Here is a 17,265-nt window from a genome sequence, read left to right on the forward strand (position 1 = left end):
AACAAGAAGAACCCAAGATGGTCTCAGCATGTAGGAGCTGGGTACGTGCCTCTTCCGTCACGTTGTGCATCAGCCCTGCTTGGAAATGGCTACCAGTGAGTTGGGGGGAAATAAGGGGATCAAATCATTTGGTTCTGTTCACTACTGATTCCCCTGACAGCTTTAAAGACTGCTTTTTTAGTGGGGTATACGGTGAAATACATGGTGTACTGTGCAAATTGTTTCAAAAACAGTAAGGTATTTTCTGTGATAACTTTATGGGTAAGTAAACAAATCCCAGTCCTATGCATGTTCAGAAAGCTTTGGACTAGGCTGACCCTGTCCCTCTTCAGTGCCATTCAGACTGTGACTAAGCGCAGAAAAAAATCAAAATAAAAAATTAAAATGTGTTGCAGGGTGGGCTCAGAAAATACTGATGCTTTTAAGGGCTCGACTGGACCTTTAATCTTGCTGAACTGTCTATGATCTCCTGAGACAACTGATGGACAGCCCAAACTAACCACTGAAACAAGGCTCCTATTGAGATGTGTTTGTTTACTCAGGCATCTGCATGGATCATTTGAACAAAAAGCACACCCGTAACTCTTTCCCAGTTGCATTTCATCCTCCCGGTTCTATCGTAGCAATATCAGCAATGCGGGGAATGAACACACCGAAATCCCTGTTCGCTCAAGCGGGAGCAGGTTTGATCCCTAGCAACGTGAAGTCAGTATGTGAATTTTGCAAATCCACGAGAATAAATTGATCTCTCTCAGTCATTTCTCACCAGTTCTCCCCAAACCAAAAGTGTTTTAATTATTCGAGTGTCAAGCAATCAGATGCCGCACCTCAGACACAGCTATTCCAGGAGATAATTAGAAGCAGAGAGGAGCAAACAATATGCCACAGAAACGATCATCGCGGTGTGATCTGAAAGATAACTTTAGTAACACAAGTGTTTCTTTGCTGGGTGACTCACAGAAGGAAGCAGGGGCTGGAGCTGCTGAAAAAGGAGCCTGCTCCATGGGAACATGAGCGAAGGTCAAGGATCATCCGTGTACTGCCGACTTTTTGTTTGACGTTCATAATCTTAAGGAAATGGATGGAAGGAGAGCAAATGTCAGCTCCAGTAATGACTATGTAACTCTGGGACTGTATAGAAAAGTGATAGCCCCAGCTCCCACGCTGCTGGTGGAAAAAATGGGGAGAAGTGAACTGAGAATCCAAGCCTTGCTTTAATGTTTTCTTCGGAGTTTCATTGTGAATTCTGATTTATCAAAGGGACACATAGTTCCCTTTTATATTTCTCTCTCTTGGTCTGTATAGTACATATATATATATATATATGTAATTTTAACTGCTGTTTTTCATCTGTGCAACTTCCCAAAGCTGTACAAGAAATACCATCTTGGTGACAGATACTATCCTTTATTCAATTTAAAATAACATAAATATCTGATAGTTTTTATGTTAAGTTCCAACTGGCATATAACATTTAATGCAAAAAATAAGTGCCTTGTAATAATATGCATATTATATAAGAATATATCTAATCACCATGTTAAATTGTTAAATTTTATACATATCACTCAGACTCACCTTACACATATTTATTTTTTTTCAGTGGTTATTTTCACACTATCTTCTTTCAATAACAGATTGTCTAAACCTTCTTCCTTCTGTTTCTAGCTAGACTAGCAGCAAGTTTAATTTTGTATCTGCCCCAAACTGTGGCACAGCTGGCAGCCTGTAAACACCTAGCAGCCTGCTCTCCGTTTGAGGCTGTGCTCCTTCCCTCCAGAAGAGGAGTGCCTGCTCTGGAAATTCAGATGCCAGGTCACATTCTGGCCGAAAATCAGATTATCAGGGGAGAAGAAGGTGCTGTGTCATTATGTTGTCAGCTGTTGGGAATTTGGCAGCAATTACCATTGAATGGAGGTTTGCTGGCTTTGCAAGACACTTTCCAGCTCTGCTATTCATTGATGAAGAGTGTATCTCTTCCCCAGGCAGTCTGACCCAGTGCTTCGCTCTCCTTAGTGTTGGTAAGGTATCCCAATATCAACCCCAAACAGCTCTTCTTCAAGGAAAGTTTGTGACTGCCCGTCCTGCTTCAACCTTGCAGGCCACGTCATCTGTCCATCCCCACAGGGTGTTTGACATTTTGGCCTGGGCTCAGCACAACTGGCTCATGCTCACCATCATTCACTACAACCCCAGACCCTTCTCTGCAAGGCTGTTACCCAGGCACTGTTCCTCCATCCCATGGCTATTCCCTCCTAGGTGAAGGGAAATGTGACTGTGTAAGGATGCACATGGCTGCAGCAGGTGCAAATCTACCTAAATTCTCAACAGTCTGATAAAAACCTAAGAGACTGTGCAGGACAGAAGGGATAAGTAGAGAAGATACAGAACGATACGACGAGTCTCTTCCACAAGTTCAAAACATCCTGGCAAGTCTCCTAGCACCCAATACAGACTTCATTTATTGTTCTGGATTTTTTTTCCAGTTTATTGTCTTGCATTTTTAATTTGTCCCCAGCTTGTAAACCCAACCTTTCTCACAACAGTTGTGGACACTGCAAGCCCTCTGAAATTTGAGGTCCAAATTCGTCGAGCTGGATTCAAATATTGAAGCCATAATGCTGAGTCTTAAGACTGACACAAAAAATCAGGGAAAATCTGTTAGATGATTAAGGTTAATATCAAACTTAACCTTAATTTTGGCTGAAATATTTTTAAATTAAAAGCTGGGAAAATGCATATTCTTTCTATCAATGAATATAAAACTGCACTCCTACGCCTTGTCAGTGCTTCAGGATAAATGAGCAAAGGCAGTAAGTGTGCTTGTGACTCCAGGGAGGAGATGTTTTGGTAGAGAGGCATTTAATAAAAATAACAGGTTTTCCAGGAATCTGGAAATGCTCAAATGCCTGTGGTTGAGCCAGTTTTGGAAAGGCTAGAAAAGTGGCTGCATAGCCATCTCACACTGTGTGCTTTATTTGAATTTCCTGGATCTTGGTCTTGGTCTATGAACATACTTTTTCTGTTGTAAATCAAAGATTCTCTACCACACACCACAACCTGTCTCTCTGTAGCTAAACCACACAACCTGCTTGACTCTTGCAAAAAAGATCAGTGGAGGTGCAGGTCTGGATGGAAGTAAATAGATTAAATACATTGTGAGTTGCTGGAGTAGAAGTGGTTTTCCAAAGGACATCTTCCATTGAATTTAATTGATTTTTTTAATTAATTACCTGGTATTATTCTTTACTTTAGACAATCCATCTGCTTGTCTTTTTGAGAGTTTTATAAATTTTGCAATACTAAGCACAGGACTATTTCCTTTGTATCCCTTTGTCTTAGGTAAACTGGACACAATGGATTTGGGGGATTATTTATGGTTTTGCATAAGACTTAATGTCTCAGACTGAAGAAGCTGAATTCCTAGAGGATGAGCCTATGGAGATGATATACTCTTGTGTTTGAGTTGTGTTGGACAATGTGCGACCAGGTTCCTAGTCATTTGGGTTTGTAAGACAAAAGACTTTGCCCTAATAGGAGACAGAAGCCTAAAATCCTGTGTGAGGATGAAACACATGCCAGTTTTACAGGGGAATGCAGTGAAGCATGGCCATTGATTGGTTTGTATCTGATTGGCAACAGCGTTAAAGGCATCACAGTTTCACTTACTGACCTTACAGAAAAGCTCTGTACAATGTAGTAGATGATAGACTTATTAGTATTTTCATCTGTTTTAGACAGTTTCAAAGATGGTTGCAAAGATGATGTCTTGTTTTCTACTCTATTCTGTAAGTTTTGAGATAAACCTCTATACAACCCTTTTCACATCCTCTATAATCTCTGAATTCTATTAGGCACGTAATGCCTTTTCTCTTTAAATAAACAAAAGTTGTGTCTACTTAAAAGAAAGATATGGACATAAATTTGAATTTTAACCCATGTTCTTGTTCCTAAGAGGTTTTAGAAAGATTTGAAGATAATTTTAAATGCTAAAAAAGAGAGAGAGAGAGAGAGAGAGAGAGGATCTTATTATCTGTATCTACTGCTAGATGGCATGGGAAATCCTTAAAAATGTAATGGAACATAACACATAAAACCCACTGAGCCAGTAAGCCACCATCTAATTAAATGAGCAGATTCATAATGACAGGATACCATTAAAAAGCCAGACAGAAACTTCTCAGTACTCTTATTCTGCATTTCTTTCTGTTACTTTAGGTCTTCACTTAGGGAGTAATGGAAGCGAGCTGAATAATGAATACAGTTAATAGTCTCAAGGAGCTTTCCTTCCAAGATTTCTTTCTGCTGAGCTGAACCGAAGGTCAGATAACTTCAGCATAGTAGGAAGCATCAATATTATCCTGTTTAGCCCCTTTTATTGAGTACAATTTAATGGTGACAAGGCATAATAATGGATAAGGGGATGTGGGATTTTTAAAGCTTTATTTTGCTTACAGTGAACTAACAGAATAATGCATTTCAGTTACCTGAGAAAATGACAATAAATTAATCACTTTGCTGATTTTAGGTGATGCAGTGAATGGCTCATATATGAAGTATAGACGACCATTTTTTCTGTTGTGGACTTATCCAACTGGTGAACAAAGATGAATCAAACATTTTGATTATTTTTCCATTAGCTGGTGGATCATAACTTATTAATGAATTTGACCAATGTCAATTTCAATATACCTAGATCCTGGTGTGGTGTCCTGCCCTCAGCCTGGCACCTTGCTTCACTTTACTGTATGTGGGGAATGAGTTTGCAGAGCATAACCAGACATAGGAGGTGCATACGTATAAATATATGTTACATATATATTCATATGTAATATATACAATATATATATATAAATATAAAATTTATATTATACATATATGTATAACAGTTGCAACTAATGACTGTAACTAGTAGTTAGAACTACAGGACAAAGGCTAAAGAAGATGACTTTATTCCTCCTTCACATTTTCTTCTGCTCCTTCCTCTGGGAGTGGAGATGTTCTGCCATGGGTGTGAACAGATGAAGACCACAGCAGGGTTTGTAAACCAGGACATGAGGAGTTGTTCTCACCAAGCTCATGGGAGGAGGCAGTGGGAGAAGGCTTGGTGGTAGCATTGGAGCTGTTGGCACACTGAGGAATGGATGGGAGACATTGACGTCTTCATTTGAAACCAGTTTGATTGTTTAATTGACACATTGCACATTTGGGGGCCATAATTTACATGACTAGATGTGATGCTGTCCTTGTACTTCCAGGTCTTACTGCAATGCCATTGAGCCATCAAGATGACCAAGAACCACGCAGATGCCATGCAAGCATCATTTGGATGTCGGTGTCTCCACAAAATATTGTCTTCATGATCCATACAAATTTATGAAGCTTTTCACTGCCTTTTTACACATTGACTGAAACAAGTAACATAATACCTTTCTCTCTCAAATTTTCCTGTAGTCTGTACCTGAAGTGCCCTCATATCTACATGCCCATATCCCATCCTCATCATACAGGCACTGCATGATCCTTGGAAATGTTCTCTCAATTACTCACTTTTTTAGCAGATGTTCATATTTACCACTCTGATGACCTTGTTAGCATATTTACCTTTGTGTAAACACTTTGTACTCTACTCAGATGACTATTAAATCTATCTTGGCCCATATTTTAGCAAAGACTTAATGTGAGTATGTGTATACTAATCAGGGAGCTGGAAAAATCTACTTAATAAAAAAAATGGGATGAGAAATAGAAAGCATCATAAAGGGAATGTGATTAAATAGTAAGCTTTTCTGTGATCTCATATAGACGGCATATTGAAAGTATACAGCAATTGATATTAGGTCACATGTCTAGGGAGCTGCACACAAGAATAGCACAAGCATATATAAGGATGAAATTAGAAAGCCCATGCATAAAATGTCATACAGCCAGCAAGGGACATGAAAGGTAACAAGAAAATAGTCTAAATTTAGATTAGTAGTGAGAGGATTATAAAAGGAGGATTTGGTCTTCTGCTCAGAGGGAAGAAAAGCTATTTATAAATGATATTGAGCAGACTGAAGTATTTTTTTTTTCTTTTTGCTTCAGCATTCCCTGTCAGGGTCATTGAGAAAGGGTATGAATCGGGTTAGGAGAAAGAAAACCAGTTGAGAGCATAAATCAGTAAGTTACATTTTTTTCCACCTGAATTCTCTGGAGCTAATAAAATTCCACAGGGAATTTTGAGATTCAGATGAAGCAATCTGAGAGCAATTAGAGGCTTATCACTGAAAACAGAGGAGGATGGGTTAGATTAGGAGCCATCTTATCTTTACAGTGGGGAACAGGGTGAATTTGTTGTTCTGGGGAAAAAATAACAGAACCATTGGTAAACCCCCAGCCAATATCAAAACTAGTAGCAACTAGCACAGATTTAACAGGAATGTGTTTTAACAAAGGTCATTTTCATTCATGGCAATATGATAGGCCACATGGAAGGAGGTATAGACTGAAGTTTCAGAAGGGTTTTGGTTCGGGATGAGTTTCTGAACAGCCACCCAGTGGGGGCCAAGCTGTCTGTGGGCCCCTGAGCTGGGAGCTGCTGCTCAGAACTGTGCTGCCAGTGAGGATGCAGCAGTTGTGGCTCCCACAGCCACCTCCCCTGGGCTCTGTGTGACTCAATATTTTTGTTGATGACTTGGAGGATAAACCAAGAACAACGTTTATTCAACTTCCAAATAGCAGAAAGCTGGGAAGGGTTGTAAATGTGCTGGAGGATGGGGAGAGATACGAGAATGGTCCTAGCTGAGCAAATCGTTCTGTGATGCCTTATAGCCGGCTGGGTCAGCCTTGTTGTGCTTGGAGCTCTCATGGCCAAGTCCTGCTGAGCTTCTACTGGCCTCAACACGCAGGCAGGCTCAGCACCTTCCTTCTCTTGCTCCTGCATGGGTGCACCTACTCTGGCTGATTCCTGGTTTTACATCAGGATGAAGATTTTTGCCAGTCTTCTCCTGCGACATGATCTGTGGCCAAGGCCTGCTCATGCCAGCATGCACTGCAAAGTGTGGCATTGCCAGACAGAGTCCTGTGCGTGGGGCACGGCCTGGCAGGTGCTGTGCCTCCAGCCCATTCCCATTGATCTGTGTCTCCACAGGTTATGCTGAGGGCACATCAGCCGGGGCACATGATGGTGGCCACACCACCAGCTGGGCATTGGGGTTGCAGCATTGAGGTGAGGGAGGTGCTCAGGCACCTCTCCTACCCCAAACCCTGCCCTGGGAGCCCCGTAGCCCAGGAGGGGGCTGTCACTCCTGTATGTCCCCAGCCACCCAGCCAGCAGCTCAAGGGATAAGATCTGGGCTCTCCTCTTCCTGAGAAGCTGCCTTCTTTTCTCAGGAATTTCTTAGCAAATTTAAATCAGTCACAAATTCCCAAGCCAGCCTGGAACAAACTTTCTAGATGTGATGCAAACTTTGAAAGATTTCAATCTGTAGTTGCCTTGAACTACTTTTTTTTTTTTTTTTTTTTTTTTTTTTTAAGTGTTAAGGTTCCAATATTGACCTAAAAAATCAGTCATTTAGACAATCCTGCTCTGTGCAGGGAGGATAAAGCTTATCGCAGAACTAAATACAATTTTTCAGAGACTGCTGAAAAGTGGAAAATACCATGCAGATCATATTGCTTGTCATTATCAATTCAGGGCACGCTTCTTAGACCCGTCCCTCTCTTAGGATAAGTGTAGAACATATGCAAATAACAACAGCAATAATGAATACCATCAACAAGCAAATGAAAAATAAACAGCCCAACAAACCAAACCAACGACTTAAACTGAAACATTATTTCACAGTTCATGCTTCTCTTCTGGGGGGAGGATAAGTGAACAAGCAGCTTACAACGTGTAGGCCACCTCGCCTTGCTCTCTGAAGGGTGCAACAGAGCCGTGCAGTGCAAGCAAAAGGGGACAGGGCTGCCCTGGAGCAAGAGTTTTAGGGCTGCCCAAGGCTCAGCACAGAAAGCTCAGCTGTGTGGGACCAGCTCTGTTTGTGCAGGTCCAGTAGTGGCATGTTTTTTATCCCCCACTATTAGTGGTGCTGCTCCCTGTGGTGGACATCCCTTGGTCAAAAAGCACGGCCAGGATTTGGGTGTGTGATGCTGAGTGTTCAGAGGTGGGTTCAGGGGGGGAGTCCCCGTGTCCAGAAGTCATACTGCAGCTGTTCATTGATATTTCAGTTCAGAGTAAAAAGATTTATCCCTTACAAACCACAGTTCTGTGAAAGGTAATGTTAAACTCTTGATTAAAATCCTTGGCTATGCCTAGTCTGTATTAGGGGAAATATGTCATTCACATGGCCACTAGCAATACCCACCCTTAGTGAAAACATTACACGCAGCTCATATGCTCAGTAGTGCATATTACCAGAGATATGTGCCTCGAGGGCTTCTTGTACATTGTGCTGTGGAAAACAGATTTCCTCTTATGCAAAAATGCTAGCAAGAGGTTTCCTAAAACCTAGGAGTTATATAAATATTTGTAATTTTCCTGTCTTTTCCATCCCAAACCCCCAAAGTAAGAATTTGATACCAAAGGACCAGTGCCTATTTCTGTGCGAGTATAAATGGCCTTCCTAAAAATAAATCTGTGTGCTAAATATATCCCACAAGCTGAAGGGAACTTGTCAAGATGCATTTGAAAGGGAAGTCTGATACTGAACAACAAAGAAAGCAGCCTACAGTATCTGACCCGTGACTCTGTACTAAATGCTTAATCAAGACGAATTAAAACAGGAATGCACAGCTTGCTGTCAGCTTTTCGTAAGTTGAGAGCAAATATTACTATGTGTTTCTCTGGACTGGGAATTCCAATTTTCTCAGAAATTTGCCTCTGTTCTGGGCATAAAGCTGTTGAAAAACATTTTTTTTTTCTTCTTCTTCCAGTCATCTCAAAATGTAATTACAAGAATGAAAATGCTAACAGATTTCCAACCACTTCAGGACATTTTGCCGTTAGAAACATGTTGACTTTTTAAACAAATGGCTTGCTTTCACTGTAATTAATTTTAAAAGATTCATTTTTATACTGACAGATTACAAGCAGCTAGTCTGCTCAGGAATCAAGAATCTTGAGTTTGACCTTAATAAATAATACAATGTTTTCTTAATTTGAAGAGTAGCATATGCTCTCCCTTTTCCCCACCGAAGTGGATCAATTTATTTCTTCTTCGGTTGACTGTGTGTGCCAAGGCAGCATATGCCTCTTACATGGTGTGATTACCTTTGTGTGGGCAAGCAGATCACAACTTTAACAGTTAAATATTTTCAGAATTTTACCTGCAAACAGGATAAAAATTATTGTTTTATCCCTTTCTCTTTACACAGTGTGGGGGATGTGGATCACAACCAATGTTTCTCGGAATCCCTTTTGCTCACCTGGCTGCTATCACTGCAAGGACTGAGGTCAGTGGATGCTCCTCTCCCAGCCATACCACCATGCCACCTTTATGCCAGCTAGCACCTTTACTATATGCTACTTTGAGGCAAAACAAGGAGATGGACCCAAATTCATAGCAGAGACCCAGAAGTCAAAACCCAAATGGTGCAATGGATTTTCATTTACCTTTCATGTTATCTTAGCTGGGTGCCACACATCTTCCTTGGCATAACGTTGGCTCCTGTAAGCCAAATCTTGTTTAAATGGCAAACTAAGTACCATAGAAACTAAGAAACTAAGAAACTGCCTGGTCTCAAGGGGTCTCAAGAGGTCTCAAGATGTCCCATGGCAACTTCTTCTCAGGAGCTCAGGACATCCCTAGCAGAAAGCATGGGGTCTGCCCCAGAAATTGGGGATGGTTTGGAGGATTCCCAGTGGGACACCATTTCTGCTGTCACCAATGATTTAATTCCAGTTCCCTTATCAGACTGGTTTAAACTGCTTTGAAGACCCCTGGGTCAGGCTTTTTAAGGCTTCTGCTCCCAAGGGATTTGCTTTGCTCCTTAGGATATTGGAGGACTTTTTCAGAGAGGCCTTTGAAGAAGTTTTAAAGCGCAGAAACTATAGTACTAGCAGTACACAAAACAGTCCATCCCCTGTTACATGGAGGAGCACAATATCCTGCATCAACATAAATACATTAATTTGTATTAATAAATACACCAATATAAATGAGCTGGCTCCTTACTTTATTTTGCAGGGAAAAGGTTTTGACTCCAAAGGAAGTCATTATTGATCGATGAAAACCAATTGCATTTGTAAACTGTGAGCTCTGCTTTCCTTTCTGCTCTCCAGCCCCATGTAATGAAATTGCTGCCGAGGAAGCGGTTTGCATTGTGCCGTGCTGCCTCACGCCGCTGCTGGGAGACAGCTGCTCAAGGTGTGCGGTGGAACAGCTAAAATTGTGCTGAAATTAACTTTACATATATTTCTTTGGCTTCAGACCCTCCAGATTTTCTAGCTCTGTCAGTGAGAAAAATATTTGCTTGAAAAATATTGCTAGGGGAGCCTCTGGTTTCGTTGCAAAACAATAATCAGCAACAAAACTGGAATAACTCATTTGCTGAACAAATGCTCTATTTCTTTATGGACAGTGAAATGGCTGGTAAAATGAAAGAAACATCAAAATATACAAATGACCGAGTGAGAAAGAATGAGTGCTTTAATAAAGCAGAGGTCTACTGCATGGAGGAAACATTTATATCACTAAACATTAGTAAGCATGGGTCCTTACTTTGCTTAGTTATTCTTCAGTCAAGGAGAGGATTACAAATTAGTACTTTGGCTGGCTGCCCCAGGACGTTCCCCCAGTACTTGGTAGGGTCTAATTATTCTGTGCCTTTGGGTGTGTGGCAGCATCACCTCTCCAGGAAGGCAGGGCAAGGATGGGCTGCTGCTTGCACGTTGACTTCTTGCAGCTGAGCTCTTGCCAGCAGTTAAGGTCTGTAAATGTAAAACCACGAGTTAGTACATTTTTCCTGCAATGTTGCTTCTCCTGTTCTTGCTGATCTGTAATATAGCATCCTCTGGCTCTTTCTGTTACTTCTCCCCCATAGGAGTTGTGATGCACGGTTACAGGGAAAACACTGTGGTAGATGGGTAGTCAAAGGTGTATTCTGTGGGATGCTCGATGCTTGTGGTACCTGTGGAAATCCAAAGCCAGCTGGCAGGTTTTCAGAGGGAGGTGATGCTGACCTTTCATCTGGCCAGATGTTGTAAAAACTGCAGGAAAAAAAAAAATAATTAAAAAAAAATATCTTATTTCTTATCCTATAGTGGTTAAATTCCACACTATATAGAGGGATCTTGAACAGTAATAGCTGTGGTGATGATAATAACAATCAGTATGTTAATCATATGCTAGGGAGTAATTGGAGGCTGGTCCAGAAAAGGACCATAATTTCTTAGCTGTTTCACCTTCAGGTCACACACCAATGTTCTTAATATTAATAACTCCTACTAAAATAAGTAAAGCCTGTGCCTTCAAAAGTCTGGATATAAATCTCCAATGTGCCTGAAATAACACCAGGCCCTGGACAGTTGTACCAAATAAAGCAATTTGCAACATAAGAGAACATCCAACAGCACATAAGCTGTGTTTCCAGTATCAGATAAATCCTTTCTCATGCTTATTATGCCCATCAGGCTTGGAAGAAACTTGGCCACGAGGAAAAATAAGCTGATGCTGTTGTTTCTACAAAGTAGGAACAGGAAGGACAGAAACTGACGGTAAGGGAGCGGAGGAATCAGCTCCAAACCATTTTTTTGCACTCCGTATCAGGCAGGTAAGCGGGCAGAGGTGATGCCCCTAGTGCTGGGCAGGTTTGGCCACTTCCAAAGCACAGCATTTCGTGTGTTCCTGTGGTTGCCCTGGGGAAAGCCTCAGTGCTCCAGACCAGCTGTGTGGTTGTGACCAGGATCCTGACCTCCCCATCTGCCCTTGGTGTGTGGGTTTCCCTTAAGGTGTGCACAAAGCCCTGTCCATCACCCACACACCGCTCATAGGGCATGTGGCTGAGCTGCAGAGGGGATAGCGGTGGTGGGAGTGATGCCGTGGCCATCACGGGCTCTTGGTTTGGGGGATGGAAGTGTGGCAGATGACGGTGAGGTCTGCAGGACAAAGAGTCACTTTAGCAGCTGGTGCTGGGAGTGCTGCCCAGAGAGGCACAGTTGACTCCTCAGGATGGTGAAGGCAGAATCTCACCCCCGAAATGTCAGTGCTTGCATCCAAGGCGGTGCGGTGCTTCCCTTAAACTAGCAGATTCTAGGTCTGAAGGCAGTATCAGCAAGTGGCATTTTGGATTAAAATGACAAACCTATTTTTGCAAAAGACCTTTTGTAAAGAGTGAGTGCAGCCGGTGGTCTCAGTGGGAGCTAGGAAATATTGACAGGCATGGTTCCAAAAATCAGAATGAAAAGACATAAACAGCAAAACCCTCCCTGGTGAGCTCTTCTACCCAATTTTTGTACTTTAGCAACAGTTAGGCTCATCTGATTCACAGTCTGGCTTTAAACCCAGTGATGTCTTAGGGCTGAGTAGATATTACTGGTGGCTGCTCTCACAGGAGATGGCTAGTGCTGTGACATGGCATCTCAGTTACTGAGTTTGGGCATGGATCACCTTGGTCATGGATTCTATGAGCTCTAGAGAGACTTGAAGAGAGGCCACGGATGTTTTTCCTGCGTTTTCTCACTTCCACTGTGCCAGAGCATTCAGATTTCCACCTCGCCACCTGCCCAGTTTAGTACATTTGTGCTGCTGCAGAGATAGGGGAGGGCTTTGGAGGTAAAATGCAGGATGCTGTGGGTACTCGAGTCCTCTTATTCATCACTCAGATTCTTCATCTCCTTTTTCTCCCTCTGCCCAATGGACAAGGTGCTAAGAAATCTGTTAAATGAAAGGGTTGGTGATTGCAGCAATGGGAAAGACAAAAGCATCCTTTTTTTTTTTTTCTTACCTTACTGTCTTAAACACTGCCACAATTCAGTGTCATGGATTTAACTGTGTTTTACCTGTTTTATTTGGACATATATATAGGGTTAAGAAGCACTGGAGGAATGAAAGACTGAAGCACATGCATAATGAGCCTCCGGTGCAACAGAAGTCTAGAAAATTTATTCATGCTTTAAATAAAATTTGGAGGTTCAGTCCACCCCTATCTTAGTTCCCAAGATTAGCACCATGCAGCACAACCAAACTTTTGCTGGAATCCAATTTTTAATCATCATTGACAAGAAAACGACCTCCCCAGCTCTAGGATTACATACCACGCACCTCCCTTTCGAGCCTGTCAGCAGGGGAGGCAGCCCCACAGTAATGCTCTGCAGTGTGCTGCAACCACGAGTGTCTCTCCCCTTCTCAGTTCTCATGTTCCCAGTGAGGCACAGCTTCTTCAGTGACAGACTGAAACATGACATTTTCTTGTCCTAATGAGAAATGCCCAGCACAGGACTCCTGGTACCTGAAAGTCCAGGAGCAAGGCAAGCCCCAAAGCCACCCAGGCATCCTGAAGGCTATCTTCCATCGTGTGCTTTCCCAAAAGGCACTTTTTCCTGTCTCTCTTCTCCTAGCTAGGACTTGAACCCAAGGGAAGAGAAACTCATACACTAATGGAGGGGCTGAGCTGCTGACCTGTGCTGCCAGCGTGGCTGCAGGGTCCACCCACAGCAGCTCCATCCCCTTCACCCACACCATGGCACTGCTGGCCAGACAGGGAGATGGGAAAAACCTGGTGGCAGATCAGGAACATGAGGGCAGATGAAAGAAGCTCATCTGCAGAGGGAGGAGGAAGTCCTGCGTGTGCTGCACAAATGCAAACAGAGGCCAAGAAGCCACAGCATGTCTTTCATACCAATGTGCTGTTCAGGAAGCTAAGATTTTAGTTCTCTACTTGGCAACAGTGAAGGATGCAAATGGCTCTTTGGGAAGCTAAAACTTGCAGGCAAATAAGGTGTTTCCCCTTGAATTTCTAGGAACAAGATGAATGTGAGGCCCTGGCACAGGCTGCCCAGAGAAGCTGTGGCTGCCCCATCCCTGGAGGTGTCCAAGGCCAGGCTGGATGGGGCTTTGGGCAGCCTGGGCTGGTGGGAGGTGTCCCTGCCCATGGCAGGGGGTTGGAATGAGATGGACTTTAAGGTCCCTTCCAATCCAAACCATTCTGTGACTCTGACTCTAATGTTCATGGCATAAAGGAATCCTCCAGGTCTCCAGAGCAAGGGGATGCTCAGGGGAAGCAGGTAAGAGCATCAGAGCAGTCCTCAGCCAAATGCAGCAGCAGCAGAAGTTGCAAAAGCATGTTCAGAAATGGCATTGAGCAGTGAGTTCAGGGAGGTTCCCTTTGTGCTCAAGTATTTGGAGAACTTTTCAGAACTACAGAGGAGAATCACCGATAGAACAAGCTCCAAAGAGTTTTGCAGCTCTATCATTTAAGGTCAAGAAGAAACGGGAAACTAACTTTCTCTCTTAAATCTTTAAGATGTCAGTAAATAAATGATGTGGTTTTCAGAGCTGTAAAGCATCTCATATCTTTTGCTGACTTCAGCTGGAGCACTGGGTGCTCAGCACTTCTGGAAATAAAATAATTTGTTTGCCAAGGCTCAGAAGGAAAAGCTGAGAAGGCTGACTTGAAGTTCTTGTTCTTGCAAATATGAATATGAAGCAGGATATAAAAATATGAATTGAATATGAATTGAAGCAGAATATGAAACTTAAATCAGTAGTGTTCCCTCAGGAAGATCATTATTTGGAAGAAAAGAAAAAGTGCACATAAAAACAAATTTGTCAACACCATTGGAAAGGAGGAAGGATGAAACTTACTTGGCATTATTATTTCCTGTCTTAGAGCTGGTCTGTCTCTCCCTTCACTTGGTGATATTTGTAGTAGTTTTGTATTGAACTAATTGCTTCCAGCCCTGGGGGCTGTCATGAAAATGTAGGCAGTGCTAATGGCTTAACTGTTAATTAACGTGATGGCAGAGCAGTTGAGGAAGGGACAAAAATGTCAAACAGTGGGGATAACCGAGTATGAAAAATGCCACGATCCTGCAGATTGAGCTGGCACGGATGCCAGAGGAGACGGGCAGGAGCCGGCACAAGCCTTCTCTTCTCCCTGTGCGTGAGATGCTGGAAAACACTGCACAGCTCTTGGTTTCTGTGCTGTGTTTCCATCAAGAGTTACAGTTAATGAATATATAAAAAAATAAATCTTAAGCAAAATGTAGAAATTAAGTGCTGTAATAGAGAAGATGTTTGAAAGCGTTTCACTGAAACTGACATTTTCCAGATGATTTTTTTTTTTTCTCCATAATATTCTAGTGGAAAATAAAATCCTTTGATCATTTAACCTGAAATATTCTTGATTAATTCCCCTCCCACTGCAGTGTCCCAGCAACAGGAAGAAACTGAAATGGGGCAAGAGAGAGCTAAACCTGTAGCATGCCAGGGCCAAAGGGGAGTGAGAAGAGTATGAGATCCCCAAATATGACTTATTCAATATGATAAACCAGAATCAAAACATTGTGTCCTGATCAGCATAAAAAAATAAATTCAGGAATGTTTGAGCATTGATTCTCCACTTATAATTTGGAATGAAAACAGTACCAATATGAGAGGATTTATTATGATAAAAGGGGGATTATTTTTGTGTCATTTCTTCAAAAGACTGATATTTTCTTCTTGTAAGCAGCAATTCACACATTTTAATTCAAGCATCCCCACAGAAATATGTGTATATAGATACTAATTTTAATAAGAGATTTCATAGTACTAATCTTCTACCACAGAGCACCATTCAGAGTCCCTCCATGATCCAGTTTGCCTAGCAAAACATTTCATCCTGCAGAAGTGAGAAAAGCCTAAATGCATCGTTCTGATAAAAAGAAAGACAAGACCCAGAGGCTGGACAAGATGGTGAGGCTATGGTGAAAAAAGCAAAACCAGAACCAAAACCAAACAAAGCACCACTAAAAAGCTGCTGAAGAATTACAGGTAATACAGTTGAGAAGATGTGTGATGAAATTGTGTGGAGTTTGCTCCTTAATGTATTGCAAAAGCTTTACAAAGGGATGTCAGTCCTGCGTGGAAAAGACAGGGGAGGTGAAGAGGATCATTGGAGGGCTCCCTCTCGCTCACCCTACAAGCGAGGAGGAAGGCCCGGCTGCTCCAGGGCACAGCTGAGCGCACTTTTTACAAGATCAGGTCCTTTTCTTTGGTGACACAACATGAAGCCCAGAGTGGCTTTTCTCTCTGCACTCCGTCACGAGACATGACTCAGAATGACAAAAAGGGTGACTCATCGTGTGGACTTTTTCCTCAAACCGAGCCATGCATTGCGCTCATTTTTCTGCCAGCCTGTTTGGTGATGCTCTGTGAAGCCCTGACGTGCATCTAAAAGACAAAACGCTCTCAAGCCATGGGCTCCACATTTCTGACCCTGCAGTGCTATGGGCAGTGATTTACTGTGTGCTGCACAGTGACTGTGTTATTGCTGGGCTTTAAAGGCCAAAACAACAGCATGTCCCACTGGTTCCTGCTACAGTCAATGGTCAAGGGAAGAGGCATTTAATGGATTTGTGAATTGGATGCAACAGCATTATAAATTTAGGGACAGGAGGGATGACTGTGAAGTCAGTTGACCTAATTTTTAGTTGACACAATTCCATTCAGTGCCATCAGTGCACAAAATTATTCTTCCTGCTCTGTAGCTAATCACCATCAGGCCATCCACTGATGGAGGCCAAGCCAAGGAGCACCTCTTGGAGTGAGGTTGCTTGGATGCCAGGATGTTCTGCTTTTCAGCACTTTATGAGGGTTTAAGTTTTGAAACCTTGATTCTTAGCCATGCTTAGAATGGTGACTTCTTACCAACATCCAGGGAGGGTGAGCCACAATGCACCTCTGCTTCTGTGCTCTGTAGCGTGGCAGAAGGTGCCTAGCCCAGAATTACATTTTGTGAAACATTGTTGACAGTTCTAAAATATTATATTTATGTGTATCTGCTTTTATTCTTTCTTATTTTTTTATTTTTATTTTTATTTTTTTTTTCTCCTGGTCATCTGTCTGGGATTATTCTTCCAGATCAAAAATGTTTCCCTGAAATGTGCCAACATTTTATGCAGGGCTTGAGTCACCAGATCACCTCCTGCTTCTCCCCTTTCCCTCTAGGACCTCGCAGACAGGGCTGTGGCAGCCATGCCGAGTGCTGGGACAATCCCAGACATCTGCCTTCTGAGCAGGGAATTGAAGATGCTCCACTTTACATAACCTTTGCCTTAAGGTCAGAATTACTGGATTTTTG

At 42.4% G+C, this 17,265-nt stretch overlaps 1 long non-coding RNA gene across 1 annotated transcript; it reads left to right on the top strand.

The window, feature by feature from the left end:
* The first annotated feature begins 6,035 nt into the window (after window positions 1-6,035).
* LOC137849772 (uncharacterized) lies at window positions 6,036-17,002 on the top strand. The gene is made up of 4 exons (XR_011092072.1): window positions 6,036-6,162; window positions 9,358-9,435; window positions 11,615-11,698; window positions 13,943-17,002. It is a non-coding gene; the product is annotated as an uncharacterized lncRNA (long non-coding RNA).
* The last annotated feature ends 263 nt before the right edge of the window (window positions 17,003-17,265 follow it).

Source organism: Anas acuta, chromosome 1 (genome assembly GCF_963932015.1).
Source record: "Anas acuta chromosome 1, bAnaAcu1.1, whole genome shotgun sequence".
NCBI classification, from domain to species: Eukaryota; Metazoa; Chordata; class Aves; order Anseriformes; family Anatidae; genus Anas; species Anas acuta.